The sequence below is a fragment of the Nesoenas mayeri genome (assembly GCF_963082525.1).
Source record: "Nesoenas mayeri genome assembly, chromosome: 7".
NCBI lineage: Eukaryota > Metazoa > Chordata > Aves > Columbiformes > Columbidae > Nesoenas > Nesoenas mayeri.
Genome location: NC_137551.1, coordinates 37,491,690 through 37,512,551, shown reverse-complemented (window position 1 = coordinate 37,512,551; position 20,862 = coordinate 37,491,690). Strand labels below are relative to the sequence as shown.

Here is a 20,862-nt window from a genome sequence, read left to right as displayed (position 1 = left end):
ATGGACAGAGCCGTTTTTATTGGACTGTGTTCCAGAGAGCCACAGCCCAAGGATTAAGGACTTCACTGTCAATCGTAAACTCGTTTAATGTCATTATCAGGCTGCCCAGATTTATCACCGCTGCATAACACAACTTATTCAAACATTTTGTGCTTTTAGGATTTTCAGACTTTTCAAAATCACTTCTTATATTCCTAAGGTAAAGCTTAGTCGTAAACATTTTAATACCTAAAAGAATTAAGTCTTCGCACACGCAACCATAAATTGAGCATACCCCTATTTGCAAATGCTGAAGTTCCAAGGTTATTTTACAAAAAAGCTGGAGCGTTGGTACTACTCAAAGCTTAACGTATTATTTTTCTACACAAATATTTGACATTAGTACTAGCAATGCTATATTTGGGAATCTTTTGCTAAGCCTACGTTCTTCCAGGTCTTCCAATGTGATGTGCTACTAAATGCATTAACACCTGCGTTAACAAAGTGGTTTTGAATTCAAACAAAAGGCACTGGTTTGGTTTGATTTTTTAATACATGTTGGACTATGGCAGTGTGTTACTACACTAATTTGCAAGCCGCACTATGACATTAACCTTTAAACTATCAAGAAATATACGGTGGATACAAAAATATGTTCAATTAAATCCCAAATAAGACGCTGTTGTTTAATTACTCATTCCGCAGTAAGAAATTGGGTTAGAAAGGCCACAGTGATCAAAACCACACAGAACTTTTGCCTTCCCAGAGCAGCAAACAGGCTGTGAAATGATCTTTTTTGGATCTGCATAGTAATCTTTTACCTTTGTGGTGGCCATCACATCGTACCAGCAGAGCTCTTCATCACGGCGCTCATTAAACAAGGGACCAGCAACTTTTAATTGCGAGCATATGGCTAAAGGCGACCTGCCTCTTTGTGTCTGTGTTCCTTCGCTGCCATCATCCAAAATTACTGAGGGCAATTCCATTTGAGTGCCCGCATACGGGATTTGGAAACGACACTAAAGAGTCCACTTCTGAACATTACGGACAAAATACTTCATTTTGGTTTAGACTCAGAGCACTGATAGAAATAACGCATTCCATTTACTTCTGACCATTTGCACTGTTCACTTTTTTCGCTCTTACATAATTTTGTATGATTTTAATTCTCCACTTGTTTCGTACATTATATTTTAGCTTGTTTTTTCTGTTAATTATTACGCATTAGTGCCAGACTGCTGCCTGGGCTTCCAGCCTTCAAACAACATGTAAAAGCACATAAAAGTCTGTATTTTTATGCCATATTGAAATTTGAATTACCTTATATCATTGAACGGTTCTGCGGTTTGACAGAAAAGTTGCATCAAATCCTCCTCGTAATGAAATCAGTGTTGTATAAATAATATATAATCCCAGCGAAAAGCAAATGAAACTCTCCTTATGATTGGTTACATCTGCCCTTCTTCAGTCCATAACTTGAATTCTAAGATGGAATTCATGCTCCTTCCAGATTTCATTAAATCTGAAGCGTTTTGTTTGAAGGTAATCAAAGGTATGATCAGATATTTTATTTTTAAACAGGGCAGTATTTCTCCCTTTGCATTAAGCAGTTGCAGATATAACCCTGGGATTTGGAAAGGTAATAAAGTAAGACAAAACAAAATGTTTAAAAAGTTGGCATAATATCCCTTTAAAAAAAAAATCTTACCCACACTTAGAGTTTCTCAAGACATCTTAATAAGAATGTAATTTCGCATTTGCTCTTACTGAACAAATCAAACACGGTGATTTATTATTCAGATGGGCACAAAGGATTTCTGAAATGCAAAAAGAAGGGCTATAAAAGCACAAATCATCAGTAATGACGACAAGCTAAACTGCCTTTCAAAGATGAACAAAATGCAGCCATTTAGGGTATCATACATCACGGTCTCCCAGACCCTCATTTATTTCCGAACCGTACAGGCTGCATGATAATTTCACTGGTGCAGAAGTCTGCATCTGCGGGAACATCTTTATTAGGTAAGTGATTCCACAGCTCGTACACACCACCAGAGACCCGTTCGTAACTCCCGTCCTTAGGAGAACAAGCAAGTATGTTTAGTTCCCTTCCCAAAACCATTTGTGTACTGAAAATGAACTTTTCTGAACTGTAAACACAGTGAAAATGAAAAAAAAAAATTAATAATAAAATTAAAATAAAGGCCTACAATCCAAATAAAATTAGGACTTCTTTCTTGGTATGGATGATAAATTAACACCCCAGCAATTTGGATTCCTAATGAGACAGTATCCAACTGGAACTCCAAATCTCAGCTTTAGCTGGTAAAACCTGCTGTTATATTTTTCTTACAAAGGAAATGAAGAGAAAGGTCTAAATCCTGCTCGTACTTATACCAACGAAGGACAGAACTAACTATCATAGCTAATGAGGTTACTCAGCATTTTCCTTCTTAGAGCAGAAAACCCACAAATGGCAGTTCACTTAATCAGCTATTTAATATTTTAGCTGCACGCAGGTATTATGGGTATTATACGCATAACCTTAAATCCACTTTATCTTCAAAATGTTCCTCCAAGTTAACAGATGTGCAATTACTCGCACTTTACAGATAAAGAACAGACATAAGCACGGTCTCAAATGCACTGTCCAAGCTCACGGAAAAAACTTATAGTGTAGCAAGACACTAAATTAAATCTCTCAAATTTCTGCCTAACGTGACTCCGAGAGCCCTTATTTCTTTGTCATCACAGTCACGCTGATCATATCCTTCATCAAAGCAAGGAGCACCTCTAAGGATCTGATTGCATGAGGACCTCTTAGAAATAGAAGCCAAGTTTGCATTCACCTCAGCTGGAACAGAGGAAAACATTTAACGCTTCGTCATTTTTCTTCCAATGGCAGGTTCAAGTAAATAAATAACAGATTTAGCAAAGAAAACCAGGCAGCTATCATATAAAAATAATGATCTAATTAATGGGAATGAAGATCCAGCAATGTAAATGTATTCACTTTTAGCAAAGATAGCACTCGTCCCAAACGACTACAGAGAGAAAAGGCAAAACATGGTCAATGTCTCCATGGTTCAAATCAAGTAAACTTCAGCTAAACTACTTCTTTCACCTAAAAAGGTATGGTTCTGTGACAAATTAGGCTAATCCTAAACAATTATGTACATCCCTAGTAACCTATGGAGGGGGTTGGTCTCTTCTCCCAAGTAGCAAGTGATAGGACAAGGGGAAACGGCCTCAAGTTGGGCCAGGGGAGGTTTAGATTGGATATTAGGAAAAAAATATTCACAGAAAGGGCTGTGGGGCATTGGAACAGGCTGCCCAGGGCAGTGCTGGAGTCACCAGCCCTGCAGGGGTTTAAAAGGCATTCAGATGAGGTTCTTAGGGACACGGTTTAGTGCTAGAGTTAGGTTACGGTTGGACTCCATGATCCTGAGGGTCTCTTTCAACCAAAATGATTCTATGATTTCATCTTGTGTATTTAGTATCAGCTCTTATGTAACCCCTCCTAATAAAAGTTACTAAATGTATATTCAATAGCAGGTACCAACAGGTGACGCTCTCCTGAGATGGAGCCGGGATCAGGAGCTTGGTGCAGAGACCCCAACCCTTGGGCTGGGCTTAAGGACGGCACCACCACGCACCATTCACCCCACGCACATGGCACCAGCGCTTTCCTTGGCTCTTCCATTCCGACAGACCCTGAACCCAGTCCTGAACTTGCACACACATTTTAAACTCAGCTGAGTTTAAACACCAGCCTTCACGCCAATCTGGAAAATGACTTTGGTATTGGTTATCATCTTCCCCACGCTGGTGTTATCTGCAATACCTGGCAGATAACTCAAGCTTTGGCCACCACATGCTCCTCCCCGAGCTGGATTTGAGCTTGTCTCCTCAAGGACTGACAAGAATCTCATAGACTGGTCCAGAAAATTACATTTTAACGTTACGCTGTAGGACTTGCATGTAATCATCCAAAACACCTGCTCAACACACATATCTCCCCGGGCACGGCGCTCACCAAGAGCGGCTCTCCAGCCAAAATGAGGAGGAGATGCCCCGGCAATGCCAGTAATACCACTAACACCAGGCTGCACGAGAAGATTAACATTTATGAACACACAGAGATGCCCAAATTTAGTACATACTTAGCAGTGTGGAAGAAGGACCCCTCATTATAGCAGCTCTTATCTCCAGAGATGCTACTAAAAAGGTGTATCTCGCTGCTCTCAAACGCAACCTGATGGTTTTATCACTCATTCTGTAAGTCCAAGGCAGGAATTGCACCTGCACAGCTGCGTATTTTGCAGCAACGAACCCTCCTCCTCGACAAACACCTGAAGGAAAAGGCAATCTGGGCAGGTAGGACACTCCGTTAGACAGAAATGAATTTGCCGTCTAAGAAAATAATAATAAACAGTCTCTTTTCTCTTTGTTGAAGAGACTGTTGAAGTCTCTTCAACTTCTAGTTGAAGTCAGACCTCTCTCTCCCTTTTCAAACCTCATTTTTGACACTACGTTCCATTGCGCAACAGTTGCACTCAGCATTTTTTAAAGGCTGAAAACTGGTAAATGGGACAAGGAAGTATTTCCATTTTCCCAGTGTATTTACTTCTACGCCCTTTTATACTAACGTGAAACACAACAATCAGAAAACACGTTATTTTTCACCAACCACGATTTAAAATATCCTTATGTACACCAGTACTGTCACATATGAGCAGGACAAGCAGGAACGTGGTTCACAACCACAAAATCCTTTCCAATTCGCTAAAAACCTACAGCAAAATGCTGTACACTTGCCTGGCTTTATAAATGGGGCATACGCATAATGCCGTGCAAGAATAATCAGCCCCGGGATAACAGCCTCTAAATATAATTATGGAGGAGATAAGAACCTTGTTTTAACTGCTTCTTCTGTCAGAGGGCTTTTCGTTTCAAATCACTAAGGTTATCTCACAATAGTATTTTCTTCTAGTACATCGTGGGACGCAGCATGCACAGCTCACATCTTCACCTTGTAAAAAGGCAACGGCATCTACTACCACTGATCTATTTGCTTCTGTTGAAGTAGCATACATATTTAAAATGCAGTCACTATCTATGCAATGTTACCTATGTCTGCTTACAGGCTGCAGCCAAGAATAGATTTATTTCGGTATAGAGAAAAGCACAGAGGTCCTGGAATAGAATGAATATAAATAAAAGGAGCAAAAGAAAAAAGTAAACAAAAAGCATGGTATTTGCTGTATCAATGAGCAAGTTGATATGTTAGTTGAGAAAAAAACATTGTAAGAAACCCAGAGATGATAAAGTGTGATGGAAACTGTGCTGTGCCTGAGCGGGGATGCAAAGCTGCTCTCGGGCGCCCGTTTTTAGGGCTGAGCAGTGAAGCTGCAGAGCGAAGGCAGGAGGGAGGGGAGCAGAGTACCTGGGCAGGTAGCAGACAGGGAGAGCGACTCAGCTGCCCTCTGCCGACTGCCTGCTCTGCGCAACGCTCCTCCGCTCCGCTCCCGCACGGCCGAGCCGCAGCGTAAACCCAGCGCTCCTGTGAGCTCAGCTCCGCGCCTCCACAGCGGTGTCTACGTGACAGCCAGGACTGTAAGGATTTATTTACCCGCTGCTGGGCTCTACCAGCAGAGCCTGGTGCAAGGATAAAGCCGGCACAATTAAGTTATTCCAGCCGCAGCAACGCGTTCATGGGTGCAAGGGGCTGCTCCAGCTCGTCGCCTCTGAGATATCTGAGCCAGTATTTCTGCTGCATCGCGCTATGTCGATGTACTGACCCATTCGGCGCATGGTTGGGGTGTCTGTCCACACTGCGCGGTGGGTGGTGGATGCTCATGCTCATCCAACCCGTCCCATCTGTCACTTCAAATCAGGGGTCCCTTCGGTAAACCTGAAGATCAATAATCCTCATCAACGCTACCGATGGTGAAGACGGTGCCACCACGGACAAACTACGCAGCCCGCACCTGGTGGCACTGGGCTAAGAGGGTTTCATTTATTAAACAGCAACGCTACTGAAATCCGCAAAAGGAAAGGGGACTGATCCACCGCTTCTCAACTCGGATGAATTCTCATACCTCTCATGACATCTTCTGTCTGTCGGACTGGCCTGATGAAATATACAACCAATTTAATTTCTAACTTTATTTTAAATGGAAAAAAAAACCTCTGGAAAGCCCTAAAATGATAATGTAGTTTAAAAAAAAAAACAAAGGGAGGAAAGATGGGATTTAAATTCTAAGAACATTACTGTCAGCATTGTCAAACCGCTTTACTTTTATCTTACACCCATTTTATTCAAGGTTTAAAAGCAAATGGGAACATCCAGTCATTGAAACACTTTTTCTCCAAATAAAATGCAGCTATGTAGCTTTAAACACGCACTCCAGTGAAATCCCAAATGCATCAGCATCACCCACTCTGCATCTGCTCCGGCGTTTCTGGTTTAAGTAGCGCAACTGGAAAACTGGGGTGCTTAGCAATGATAGCAACGCATGTATCGCTTTCCAACAAATCTATTATTACCGGATAACAGAGAGAATAACCACAGATTTTTGCGTCGGGCAGTAAATTCCCTATCCCTAAATGCCCAGTTTCTCGCTCTCCTTTTGCACCGAGCAGCAAACCCGCCGGCTCAGCCCCCGCGGCCGGTCCCCGCAGCCGCCCCCGGCCCGGTTCGGGGGGCACCCCCGCCGGCCCAGCGCTCCGCCTCCCGCCGCCGAGGCGGTTCCCCGCGGCGGGCCCGGCCCCCCGGCTCCACCCCATCGCTCCATCCGCGCTCCCTCCCGGCTGGAGGACGCCCGCCGGTCCCGCTCAACAAGTTCCCCCCCTTCGGCGGCGGGGAGCCGGCTGAGAGGACCCCCCTCTCTCCCTCCCCACATCAGCGCCCTCCTCCGCCCCCCGAGCCGGGCGCCGCAGCCGATGAGGGCAGCGGGGGAGCGGGAGGCGGCAGCTGCCTCTAGCGAGCGCTCGGGCGGCCGCAGCTGAGGGAGCGGAGCGGCCGGGGCGGAGCGGCCGCGGGGCGGGCAGCGGCTCCGGCTCCGGTTCGGGGCGGGCAGCGGCTCCGGGAAGCGGCTCCGGTTTGGGGCGGGCAGCGGCTCCGGCTCCGGGCAGCGGCAGCCGATGCGCGACGGGCGCGGAGCGTCTGACGGCCCCGGCGGAGGGAGGGAGATGCACCGCAAAGGGAGCGCACACACCGCCGCTTCGCTTTGAGGAAGCACAAGGTAAGGCTCGGCGCTGGCAAAACCCCCCTCGGCTGTCCCACCCTCCTAAAAATCCCCCCTGCCCTGGTTTTTCCCGGTGAAAACTTCGTAGGGATGAGCATAAAGCATCGCGCTGAGCGCCAGCGTTATGCAATAGTGTCTCTGCCTGCCTGCGAACAGCTATTGCATTCAATAACTTTCATATGAGACAGATAAGGAGGGAATATCACTATACACGTCCAAACCGCTACTTTCTTCTAGAAAAATACCAGCGTTTCTTGTCGTGCTGCCAGACAGGGGAGAGTTGGAGCTGGAGGATTTTTGGAAGATGTAAAGAGTGCTTTAGTTTTTCACATGATTGATTGCGAGGAACTACCGCTGCTTATTAACTTCAGTGCTGGGCAGTCCAAACGCAGCCCTAATGAAGCGTCCATACAACACGGCCATGGAAGAACACTGGACGTGTTCATCCAGTAACTTGCAGTACAGCACTTCATTAAAAACCCAACAAAAGCAAAAATCCCCTCCAGGGGCTGAAGCTGCTGCTGTTCTGTGAACTGTTACTACGGAGAAGCAGCGGCTCTCACAATTTAATAGACCATTCCACCCCTCGAGTCCCCCGTCACCATCATCAACCACATTTAAATGGGAGATGCCATGAAAACGCAGTAGGCAAACGGGACAAAAGGGAGCGTGGAACCGGCGCCAAAGTCATCACCTTGCATCTTGCCAGGCATCCAACGCTTTGCATCTCCATCTCACCTCCCCAGTAACAATCCTCTCCTGTGACCTCGACGTCTCGACTTAATGCCGTGTTTACCCGAGTTACAGCAGCGAGGGGGATGCGGGGCTGCAGTTGGCGTGGATGGGCTTGGGGGAGGCGGGGGGGGCAGCAAGCGCCAGCAAAACAGGGACAGCTCGGCATGTCGAAAAGCAGAGAATACGCTTCTCCGCTTATGTCACCATCTCCCGAGAGCTCTGTCCCAAAGGAACCGCGTCCCCCGATCCGCCACGAGTCAGAATAGGTAATGGAGCAGTTGCGTTTGACCTTGTGGGTCTAAGCGGCGAAAACCCCGCACGAGCATCACAGGGGAAAATTTAACTCATTAGGCTCTATGGGCAGGAAGTTTGGAAAGACCTGTTTTTCCAGCCTCCGAGCATCATGATTTTTCTGCTGAATGCTGGAAAGGGGTAACAAAAGACAAACCAGTAACAGGTCACGTCTAATATCAACTGGGGATTTATTCCCTCCGCTTAAGCGTCTCATCGTGATTCCTGTTCATACTCGCAGTGCTGTCAGGACTGCTGCATGTATCAAGGTTAAAATCCAGCTGCGAGGTAAAAAAACTACTAGCTAATTTAAAAATAAAAATATCACGTGACACGTTACTCTCCCAGCCGGGTACCCAGAATAATTTAATGTAAAATTTCAAGCAAACGTATCTACAGTAAAAATATGACAAGCATGGAGAGCAACACATATTTCCTCACTTCAGCTGGTGTTCTACCAGTCTGCCCCTGCCTTTTTTACTACAATAATACTGTTCTCTTCAAGTACTAATAACAGTTCCAAGTTAAAAGCTGGATGGGTTTTTTTTTCTAGCATTATAAATGTATACAAGCAGCTCAGATAAAAATATCTCAGTGCTCAGATATTGCTAATTTATCATCTGGAGGGTTATGTTCTTCTGTACGGGGATGGCACACAGTCATTGATTTCAATAGAAATACATAATGTGTATTGCTAATCCAAACACTCATACTGAGCAGCTGTAAATGAAATTACTGCCCTAGAGTTTAAGGTGCTGCTGTATTTAAAGCATAGAATGAGCTCACTGGGGAAGGCCGATACTAAATAAGCTGGGTTTTTTTTTTGCTAAGGACGTCATGATGCCCTTGATGAAAAATATGTGTTCTTTAGGACGCCGTAATTATTAATGATGTATATTTTTAACAAGATGCTCATAATCATTCTAATCCTGAATGACATCAGTACCTTTCCCCCAGATTGACATATTAAAAAAGAAACAGCTGGGCAATAGCACCACAAAATAAAGTATTAGTTACTTATCAAGAGGGACAGCACTTATCATTCAGTGCACCCTTCTCCTAATTAAGCTCACAAACAAGTAGCTCATAAGATCATCACTGCATTTCCCCCCCCCCCCCCCAGTTAACTGTTTCACTGACAGAAGGATTTTTGCATGAGATGCAAAGCATAGCTAATGAATTCAGAGGGGGAAAAAATAGTAGCTAAGTTCCATGGAGATGAGCATATAGAAGAAGAATGTAGCTCAGAAGCCCAAGAGGCAAATGGCACCATTGGGGACCCAAGGCTCCTGGTCACCTCCACACACCCCAACGGTCCTTGCGAACCCAACCACAGATTGTCCAAATGACAATGACCATTTGTTTATCCTGTTCTGGAGAACTGAAAAGCCAACTTAGCAACACCATCCTTTGCAGTGAGCGACGGGGCAGCGAAAGGCAGGGAAACCTATTGCCAAAATCTGTGCTGGAATGTGAGGAGACCTCCACAAAGCTGTGATGTCCCGAGATGTTTCTTTATCCAACCATAGACATGTCGGACAGGGACAGCTGAGGATGTGCAGTCACATAGTTCACACGTACTTAAGATTACAGTAAATCTAGAATATCTGAGAACATAACTCACGTGCCTGTTTAAACTAGCTATTAAAAGGTCTTATATCCTGCTTTATGACAGCCACTGTTTAAAGAACTGCTGAGTATATGTGCAAGATATTAAAAAATATGTAAGCAACAAATCTACTTTATAGCCCAATGCTCCCTTATATTTTTACTAATCAGTTTGCAAATTAAATAGTCTTGAAGAAAATGAGATCACCAGCATATTTTAAGGGGAAAAAAAAATCCCAGAGTGGAAAATCCAGTGGGAGTAAATTTAGTCTTTTAAAAATCAGTGCTTGCTTTTATTCTGCTTCGAAAATACTGTGTAACCTATGAACAGACACAGGTACAACTCACTAGGTATTGTCGTTCAGTTTTAAATTATTATTGACCACACAGAATGTGATCAGGGGATCCTCTTATTTTAGCGGCACGTCCCCACTTTGAAGTCTGTTTACTACCATTTTACTACATTCAGGCAAAAAACAGCCTCTCTGCTGATCCCTTAATGCTCTCAAAAATAGTTCAACTTCTCTATAGGTTTGCACAGCACAGCGTCATGGTGATCAGGGCCTTAAAACTCATCTGCTCTGCAGTTACACATACGAGCACAAGGCTTATAGGCAAAAATAACTGGTTGCAAAAAGCAGAATTCAGCAATCAAACAGCAACTCTTGGTGTCCTCCTCTTTGCCTGTTTTTTCCCCCTTCAGTGGCACAAAGACACCAGGCCTGATTTTACTCCTGTTAATAGCTTTTTTTCCAGCCAAATCCACTGGTTTCAATACAGAGGAGAATAGAAAAAGGGCCGTTTTCACAGTCTGAATTAAACAGAGATGCATTAAGGCCTCCTCCAAGTCCTACAATATTTGGGTGCAGGTCTGAGTTTCTGAATCTATCATTACAAATGGAGATTTTTGTCCTTGTTGGAGCTCAACCACGTGCCAGGTTTCCCGGTCTCCGCACATCAATGATCACTTGGCATCACACTCAGCCCATATAAGAGTGTTAAACATCTCACAAAAGCTACGTAGTTATGGCCAAATATATCTGATGCTGCAGCAACTGAAAAGGACGGATTGGGGTAGTTTTTTGTAACCAGCAATGTGCTGGACCACAATGTGCTCATGTACATTCAACTGTATGGCTGAGTACAGCCAAATTACACGGACATTTCTAATATTTGAATATTAGTATTACTTTTCAATGCAAAAGACGACAACTAGTAAAATAATATATGAAAACTAAGGAAGACAAAGTATTCACCCATAGCCCAGTACTTAACACTCACCAGAGCAGAATGGAGCCATGGGCCGGCGACACACAAGAAAGGACATTTCACGTGAGGACAACACTATTCACTGCGCTGGGTTTTCCTGCAGAAACGCAACCAGTTTGCTTCCTAAAAATCTTAATCCAGAGTTTAACTCCACAGGCTAAAAACGCTGCGATGCACTGGACCAAAGAGCACGTGTAAGCACATGGGGTTTGCACCCAGTGTACCAAGATGTGCAGCACCAGCGTATGGGCTGGGTCACTGTTGTCTCAGCAGCAACCGAGCACATGGAAGCCCTCTGCAAACTCTCTATCTATAGGTGCTGTCTGCCTCAGCCGTATGGACATTTTTCAGCATCGGTTTTGTGTGCTGAAGGATTTTTTTCTCCCATATTGATTTCTACTTGGACATGCTGCTCCTTCGGATGCAAAACCAAAGCCTTCTGCCCACCTCCAGAGAGATCATTAACTATTTTTTTAGCAGTCTACACCATTCAAAGACTTTTTCCTCTATCTGTATTTACTCTTATTTCCATTTCACCTGACATAGGAATTCCTTATTAGATGTTCTGAAAGAATACTGTCAAAATCCCAACCTCAACTCATGTTTGTGACACCCATGGGGAAGAGAAACAAATGATTTGTGTTATTTTTTGCCTGCCGTGATTGCTGTAGCTTGCCTGGAAATAAAGTCCACATAGCTACAAAATTAAACCATTTTAAAAACTAAAGCGAAGGAAGATCATTCCATATGGTCTAAGCAAGAAGGAAGTGTCAAATACTAACAAAGAAGGATTTACTTGTTCTGTGCCCTTCCCCACCTTCCCCACTTGTTTCATGCCCTTCTGCACCTCTTCATTCTCTTTGAACCTCCAGGAAAAACGCGGACACCTCGTCAGTAACTCAGGCACACAGAGACAGTTCTATGAAACAAGTCACAGCCGTAGCACTTAAAGCTGTAAAAGCTTTGCTTGTACCACTAAAAATGTCCAGCGCAATTTCCAATTAGTTCAAAATTGCCATTTCCTATTTAGACCTCACTTTGACCAGAATTACGAGACCTATACAACTTAAATGCTTCCATCCCACTTCCTCAGTGACCTAAACCACAGGACTAAGAAGTCTTGTTAAAATTCAGTGAGACACACAAAGCAAAACACGGGTATGACCACAGCGTGGATGGATATATCCAAAACTATCTTTAAACGGGATAGTTTGGGTATAGGTAATAATCCAGCTTAACCACAGCAAACCTGGTGCCAGTCGTGATGCTGCTGCTTGGAATATGTTGGTGAGGTCAAAGCAGGTACAAGTTAACCAGCCCAAGCATGGTGTAAATGACTTTTCAAATGGAAACGGAGGCTCTGTGATGCTCCATACAAAAGCACTTCAGCAGGTGTGTAAATTCAGGGCTGTATTTATAAATTAGTAATGGGAAAAGTAGTTTTGATCTGGTTAGTTCCTGCTCTTCTTGGGAGAATGGGCCAATGAAGTGAAATCACTCATTTTGTGTATCTATATACAAATAAGAAAAAAAAAATCTACAGCAAACCAAATCCTTCAAATAATTAGTAACTGGTTGTTCATGCCCATTTTGTTATTATATTCATTATTGTCTTCTGCACATTCAATCAGAAATGAACGAGGAGATATCCACAAGTCAAGAAATGTAACTTGGGGATCAGTTAAATACATTTTTGTGCATTAAGGCCATTGGCAACTAAAACACAGCAGCACCTCTAAGGGCTGACAAAGAGACAGATAAAACATCCCAGTGCTGAAAAGAGTAATTCAGCAGAAATTATGCTTGAACTGCCTGGTAATACCAGTAACACTGATCCATTCTGCAGACTGAGCCTAAGCTGCTGAATTCAAGATGAAATATGTGGACTTTAAGTAGTCCTAGCTGAGCAAGTTGGTGAGAATAATGTGCCATAGTCCTGCATTCACACTTTGTGATAGCATAAAAACACACAAAGCCACAATAAACATGATGCAGATTATCTGTCTAGTAGATAGTTCTGGTGCCTAAAGCGTTACCAGGCAATTCTGATTAATAATCAGGGAGTTCTCAGCCATGAACCTGCAGCTTCAGACAAGCAGAGTATGTAACTCAGACACAGGGGCATATGAATATTCTTAAGATAATCGCTAATTATTACTTTAATACACTTCCTAATCATCAATATCGGAAATAACTCATCCTAAAACACCATCACCAGAATGTTTATGTTGAGATCTTACTCCACATCATCCCCCAGGTCCACAAAACCTGGGATAAATTCATTCCACATCTCCACACCATCTTTGCGCACTCCCATTGTCTTCATTCTCCACACAGTTTTGACCCCATCAAACCAAACACATTTCCCCTGGTGACCTGGAACGAAAAGCAGTGCAGCTCATCAACGCCGACCCTTCTCCCATAGTCCTCATGTTTGATGAGAACTTGAGACTTCAGGAGCTGAGATTTGGGCATTGGCACCGTGTTCAGATTTAAGACAACTTCCCCTCACATCCCAGTTCGGCTCTTCCTTCATGCTGCTTATTTCAAAAGCATCTTAGAACCAGTTTTTGTGAAGTTCTGCAACATTAGGGACTATTATTCACTCGCGGTACAGCAAGCAAAGCGCAGCTTTGTCTTCTCTACTAATAACAGTCTTCCAGGGTAACTAATGCTCATTTTTGTACGAGGCTCTGCTCCAGCAGAAGTCAAACTGCTTTGTGTACTCCTCCCATCTTTCACCAACACCAGCACACTCAGGTCTAAGTGTACATTGATTAATTTACGATTACAGCAGAGCCAGAACCTGCTTGAAACCAGAAACTGTTCACAAACGTGCTCCTCGAGAAGGTGACAATTACACAGCCTGTGTTTCCCAGTGACTGCTGACAGCACTGGCGTGCAAATGCAAGTCTCCCAGACTGATATTATTCCCCAATTACTATCCTGCTAACAAGGCCGGGTTTTAGACCTAAATTACCCAGCTGGAGCCTCCCAAGGCTCATCTGCACGTAACCCTAATCCAAGTCGAAAGAGCTGACAATGTTCTGCTGCCTTACAACCACTGACCTCTACAAAGTCATTCCCAGCTGTCACCTCCCATTTGTAGCGAGCTCCCGCACAGGCTCCGAAACGCGTTTTCCATGCAATGAGATTATCAGCGTTCTCGGGGAAGGGATTGATGTGCACACCTTGTGCCTTTCCACCCTGCACAGCAAAACGGGAGATGCGAGACCCAAGCGCGGGGTTGGAGCCTCTTACCTCATTTCTCCTCCATGCCCTACCCAGCATTTGAAGAGCAACAGTGGAAGAGAAAAGAACCCATGGTCGAAGCCGGTGCTTGCAGTCCGGACACGTTCTCAGTCGCCACCACCCAGATCGCTCCCCAGAGCTCCGACTTCTTGCAAACCTGTTGGCTGAAGCTAAAGAACAGAACGCTGCTTTCCGTCCTGTCATTTGGTGGTTGATTCTTTGTTTGCGGGGTTTTTTCTTTCTTTGTTTTTCCTGAGAACTATTGACGTTTACTAGGAACAATTAAAAGTTACTCCTCAGCAACAATGCAGACAAGGAACTGTCTTTACGCTCTTGGTTTTAACAGCTTGCTATTTAAATTATTTAACAGAAAGTCCCATAAAAATGAAAAAGCCTTCCAGTGCAAGAACGCTGGCTTCTGGACTCCTGAAGACAGAACAGTATAAGCAGAACTATTTGATCCTCCTGGCAACATATCCTCAGCAGCATCCTCAGACTGCACAGATTCACACAGCAAAATAACATTAAATAAACCTTTGCTCCCATTTTCATGGGAGCAAGAGCTGCATTGCACCGCAAGAACAGAAAAGGTGTAATTCTCTTAACAGTAATGTGATTTTTTTCCAGTACACTAAATCCCAGCAAATGTTTGACGTGATAACAACGCTATGAATCGACAGGGAATATCTTTTGACATTGCATTTGTTCCATTAGGAAGTTAATAGTTGTTAACTCTGACCACAAGGGTCTTTGCTGTTTTTAATGCAAGTGCAAATCTCCTTTTAGTGTTAATATTAGTTGCATAAATGTATTATAGGAAAAGTAAGCCTTAATGTACAGAATTTTTATCACGTTAAATGGATTCCTTTTAATTTCATGCATGTAACAATACAGGAAGCAACAAAACCTAATTATTATTAAAACTTGTGTTCAGAATGCGTAGCAGACGTGTTAGAATTATGGAAGATAGCACATACCAGCTTGTGCATTCAGGGAAATTGTGTTGTTCTGTAAGGAAGACTCTTTAAACAGTTTATCCTACAATAGATTCCTGTTTCATCTAAAAATTCTACGGGTTTATTAAATCATACATTTTATTTCTAAAGCTAAAGCTCACAAAAGCATTTAAAAGCATTTATTGTCTCTCTCAGCCATTAGCTAGAATCTGATTTTTATACATCATTCCTACAGTTCCTACAAATGGATGGGGGAGGAGGAAAGAAAAGATAAATCAAAAGCCATATGATCGTGTTTATTCCAAGGGAAGACTTTCAAGGCAATTCCAAATCTCTCATATGTCATCACTGAAACCAGATGATCAATAGATCATTTTCTTCTAAATTGTACTACGAACCATCACAACTCTACCAAATGCTTGTAGCTTACAGTGCAATGCGTTATTTCCTAATAACGCATCCCAAAGCTGATTTTGGCAGGAGAATGTAACTAAACAGTCTAAGTTAGTAGACTTTGTTTCAGTGTGTGGAGCCTCTTAATCTTTTTTCAGTGAAGTTATAACCCCCTTATATATATATCTATATACACACAGTGAAAACATAACCCCCCTTCACAAACTGTAATTTTCCTCAGGAGCATCCAGGAGGTTCCTTTTCATAGAAGATAATCTCCAAACTACAGGCTGAAATCACTCATTCAGACAAATGGTAGTAAAATGCTCTGTAATTGATTGAAGTGGTGCAAACTTCTCAAAACAGCAGCATTCCAAGGCCAGGGCCATTCGCCCTTCTCCTTGATAAAATACAGAATCCATAAACGCAGCAAAAAGAATGAATTCGGGATTGAGCAATACAAGAGGAGGTTCAAGAGCGAGAAAAATCAAGTTCAATGCCTAAGGGTTTCAAAACAGATTGAAAAAGAAATACTCGTCTGACATTTACCAGTGCTGGTAACTCTATTATTCTACACAAACAACTCTGAGAAAAGGAAGACGGACTAGTCCACCACATCGGTTTTCTATGTCAATAGATATACTATAGGGGATCCTGATAATAGTCAGCAGTACTTTTCATACCACAAAAAATGGGCATCCCCGCACCCTTGAATTGTGCCAGAAGTCACGTTTTTATCCTCATACATATATATTAAAGTCTATAAACAATTGTAACACACAGGAAAAGGTTCTGCAAACAAAAAATAATAACTGGCCAAGGTCACTCATATTTTCCAACATATTTCTCAGTACAGTTTTGCTTACCAGACATTACTTACCAATATTTAGGATACTACTATTTGATTTTTAAGTCTCTATCCTAACAACATGTTCAAATTGATCTAACAATTGGATTGCTTTTCAAAGCCTGAAAACAGTCCTAAATGAATTTAAGGAGAAGTCTGAATGTCAAAGAAATAACGTATCAGAAGCAGTCTGTTTAACTCAAAATTAAGAAAAACATTTAGATTACCAGTAAAATATCCTCAGGTTGCTGTCCCTGGTTTACACAATGGTATATTTGGAATTAACATAGAACAGGCTTCCATCTTGGATTTGTTTACAGCAAGTAAATCCAAGTTTATTTTAAATGTCTATTTTTAGTGATATAAGTGCATTATAGCCTACATATACACTTACAGGATGACTTACAGACATGAAATAGCATTTGAAAAGCAAATATGCACTATTAAATTTTGTGATAACACTTAGACACATAGAAACGGCGTCTAAGGCAGGGGGATTTCTTGTGAGAAAGTCCAACCTTGATATATCCAGAAGCCTAAAGATGTTGCACGGTGAAATCCAATTATTTACAATCCCTTGCATTCTTTTTCCTTTAAGCTATTACATACGTGCAGAAAAAACCTCTGTGCTCTTAGTTCATGCACAGAAGTTTACAGCTGCATGTCTAAAGCCATTGTTTGGTCTGAAAATACAGAAACTGGAATCTCTGCCTTTCATCTGCATTTGGAACATGGAAAGTTTAACTCCGCTCTGCTTATTAGCACCTCTCATCTTTTGAGTATGATTCTGTGTCATAAAACTGACAGAAAGAAAATTTAAATTATAACGTAAGCTACAAACCTCCTTCTCCTTCGTTAACAAATCAGCCTGGTAATTCAGCACTATAATTCACCCGATAGCACAGTGACTTGGTAGAGCTTCGGATTAAGAGCAGAGGTCCTGCAAAGATTTGCTTACATACTTAAGCTTTACCTGCTGACCCTGACTTGAACGGGATTGTTGGGAACCCACTGCTCCTCATAATTGGCATGTGAGTAACATCACATAGGTTTCCTGCCTAGAAATGCCCTTTGAGTTGCTAAAATGAGGGGAAGAAATCTGGACAGCATCAATAAATGGGAAACGGAAAGGACTGATTTAATTGCATTGCTTCTATGGAGAACCTGAAATACTAAACAAGGTGGTTTCCAAAACTTACCCTGAAGATTTAATACTAACTTGAGACTTTTCTGTGCATCACTTTAAATATTATTATTATTATTATTATTATTATTATTATTATTTAGTAGCGTCTTTCCGTATTCAAACACAAGGGAATACTGCTTCAGGGTAATCAGCCAGATGCTTATAAACAAATCAAGGCTCAAAACTGAAAAATAAGATCTGCGATTACCTAAACATTTAGCTCAGTAAACCATTTTGTGCAGGCAGGGTTTGCTTAGGGTAACTACAGACAAAAGGTTTAGATCTATTATCTGTATTTAACTGGCATCTGCAACTAAAATCCCAAGCCGAAGCCTCTATAAGCCCCGTGCCAGAGGAACGTGAACTCTGCAGTGCTCCCGCAAACCCAGAAACTCCAGCTCAGTAGTTTCCCCAAGTCTCCGAAAACCCTGCAGAGACACCGTTGTAAACACTAGTGCCTAAATAAACCAGAATTGGAGGCGACACCTTCTCCAAAACAAAAATGAGACAAAACAAAGTATTACATAAGCTCTTCCGTGTTAAATATTTAACTCGCAATCAACTGTTTGCTCAACCGGTCTTTTATTGAATGTGCACACAGTTCTCCTTGGAGACACCAAGATGCAAGTAAAGGCTTAAAAAAAATGTACTTCTTTTGGTTGTTATCATTCTTAATCATTGATATCTATAAAATTATTCGTCCATGCTACCAGTGGGAATAGAACGCTCTGGATTAGCTAAACCCATCAGGCCTGCGCAACTGGGGAGGGGTGACAAGCCATTTTTGAAGAATCAGTTTATTGGCTATTAAAGACATGCTTAAAATTAAGTGCATCACAGGATATAATGCCCCATTTATCTATTGGTATTCTGTAGAATATCGCCAGACTCCCACTTTCATCAGACTCCATTAATCCCATCTATTTAGCCAGGCCAAACAGCAATCCAGCAGCCTCAAAGATTATGGGATTAAAGTGGCATCTTGATCTGAAAATTGAGACAGGTCAGAGGAACAGTAAGAAAATCTCAAACCGATACTTTGGAGTAAGTTGTATGCTAATCCATCCGACTGTCAAGTGCCAGAAAACTCACTTTGACAACTCTGGGGTATCCTAAGAGATGTTCGCAATGACTTTGAGATCTAAGAAGCAATTTCTGTAAGCCTCTTTTATGGCTAAAAACGCGTGCCCTCTTTTCAGACGTAATTACTGAATATTTCACATCTTTGGAAGCGCAACATTTCACATTCGCTACCATTTCTCAGTAGTGCACAAACTCCCATTAGCAGGTTTGAAAACTAATGGATGTAATGGCTGTTGTGCCGCTGTATTTAGTTTTTTGATTAACTCATTAATTTACCAGACCATTATGGAAGATTTGCTTCCAATACTCTCCATTAACGCAAGGGCAGAGTTTGGGGTTGTGTCAGGAGTTTTTACAGCATATTTTAGCTGTGTCTAAAGCTGATGTCTGTCCAATTGCAGGCGAATGGATCAGGTTTGTATCTTAATACAGCACCTCGTTATTCACTAAAACATTCCAAAATTCCAGCCCTAGACAGACAGACAGACAGCTGGATGGATTTCTGCATCTCTTACCCTCACCACCTTTCAAAGCTGTGAACCAGTGGGACTCTAAATGCGAAATGTCCTTTAAATAAAGGCATAACTTCACTAGGCAAACATTACTATAAATAAAGAGAGCCCAAAGCAGCCAGTACAGGACACTAATATTGCCCACAAAGCACCACTGACTCCTTATTTAGGGTTTCAACTGGAACAAAAAGTTCCTGACGTTCATATGTAATTAATATATTTTTTCCTCCCACATTTGCATGGGATTGTTTTGAAAGCAACTTGATAACCCAGAAGCCCAACCTTGCAGTATACAGGGTTGTCTACCACACACATTTGTGTGTCTTAATAACTTCTGGGAAATGTTACTGTTACTTTTAAAAACCCATAAACATTCGATTTTCCACTGACAACAGTTTCTCCATTATGTTTTCTTAAATTAAAACTCAATCTAGACTAGTTGTCAGGATTCCCTCACTTCTGCCACTTTATAAAACGCGCTATTGCGGCACTTCAATAAAAAAACGTGAAGTTCCCGAAGAGTTAATAGACGAGAGAATTTTAATTAATAATGTATTTCAAATACCACACCTGAAAGTCCCTTTACTCATTTTCCATTGTACTCTGAGTCCCTCTGAGGGCACATCGGTGTTTAAACAGGAGACACACGCAGAAGACTTGGATTAAATGGGAATTCTGTAATTCAGTAAATCTCAGCATTAGGGAGAAATTTGTGCAATAGGAGACTAAGCCCTAAACCTTGAAATGAGGTGTAAAAATGAGGTCTTAACTATCCACTTACTACAGATCCCATATGATGTGTACAGGGAGAGAGCTGCTGGGTTTTTTGCTATGTGCTGTGTTAAGCAGTTGTCACCTTTTCATCCTCGACAAGGTGCTTCTATTCCAATAGCAGATTAAGGCATTTCTGTGAATTATCACAGGTTTGGGGTGGGTTTTTTTGTTTGGCTGGTTTCTTTCTTTGTTTGGGGTTTTTTGAGCGCTTTAGGATCCTTTGGGATAAGCAGCTCTATTAAAAAGGCATATTACTGCTCTTAGTAAAGGATGGGTTGCTTTGCATTGGAAGCAAAACCTTAATTGATACATTGCTGACTTCCCCCACAAACTTAAATACCACATGAACTTTATGCGTACAGCAGTACCGACCAGTCACTAATAATAATTAATCGATATCCAGGTTTTAGGTTTAGCGATGAGGTACGTTTTTTACAAAATCCAAGTAATCACAGAATGGTTGGGGTTGGAAGAGACCTCTGAAGATCATCTAGTTCAAGCCACTCACTAAACCAGGTTCACCCTATAAAGACCAATTAATTTCTTGCAAAAACGCAGAATACATTACACAAATGAAACATGGTCTTTAAGCAAGCGTATTGTAAAAAATAACACTAGTTAGATATTTGTGTGCATGTCCTCTGCAAAGGGGGCTACAAAAACTGTGGTGTGCCACAAAAGCTGGGTTTAGCCCCGCTAGTACCGGGTTTTGTGACCCGGCACAAGT

The 20,862-nt window shown here is 42.2% G+C and overlaps 1 protein-coding gene across 1 annotated transcript in view; it reads right to left on the bottom strand.

Annotated features, from left to right (window-relative positions):
- Positions 1-20,862, bottom strand: part of DOCK1 (dedicator of cytokinesis 1) — a gene marked incomplete at its 5' end in the record, with an annotated part of 272,626 nt that overhangs the window by 131,175 nt on the left and 120,589 nt on the right. The gene's annotated exons all lie outside the window — the stretch shown is intronic.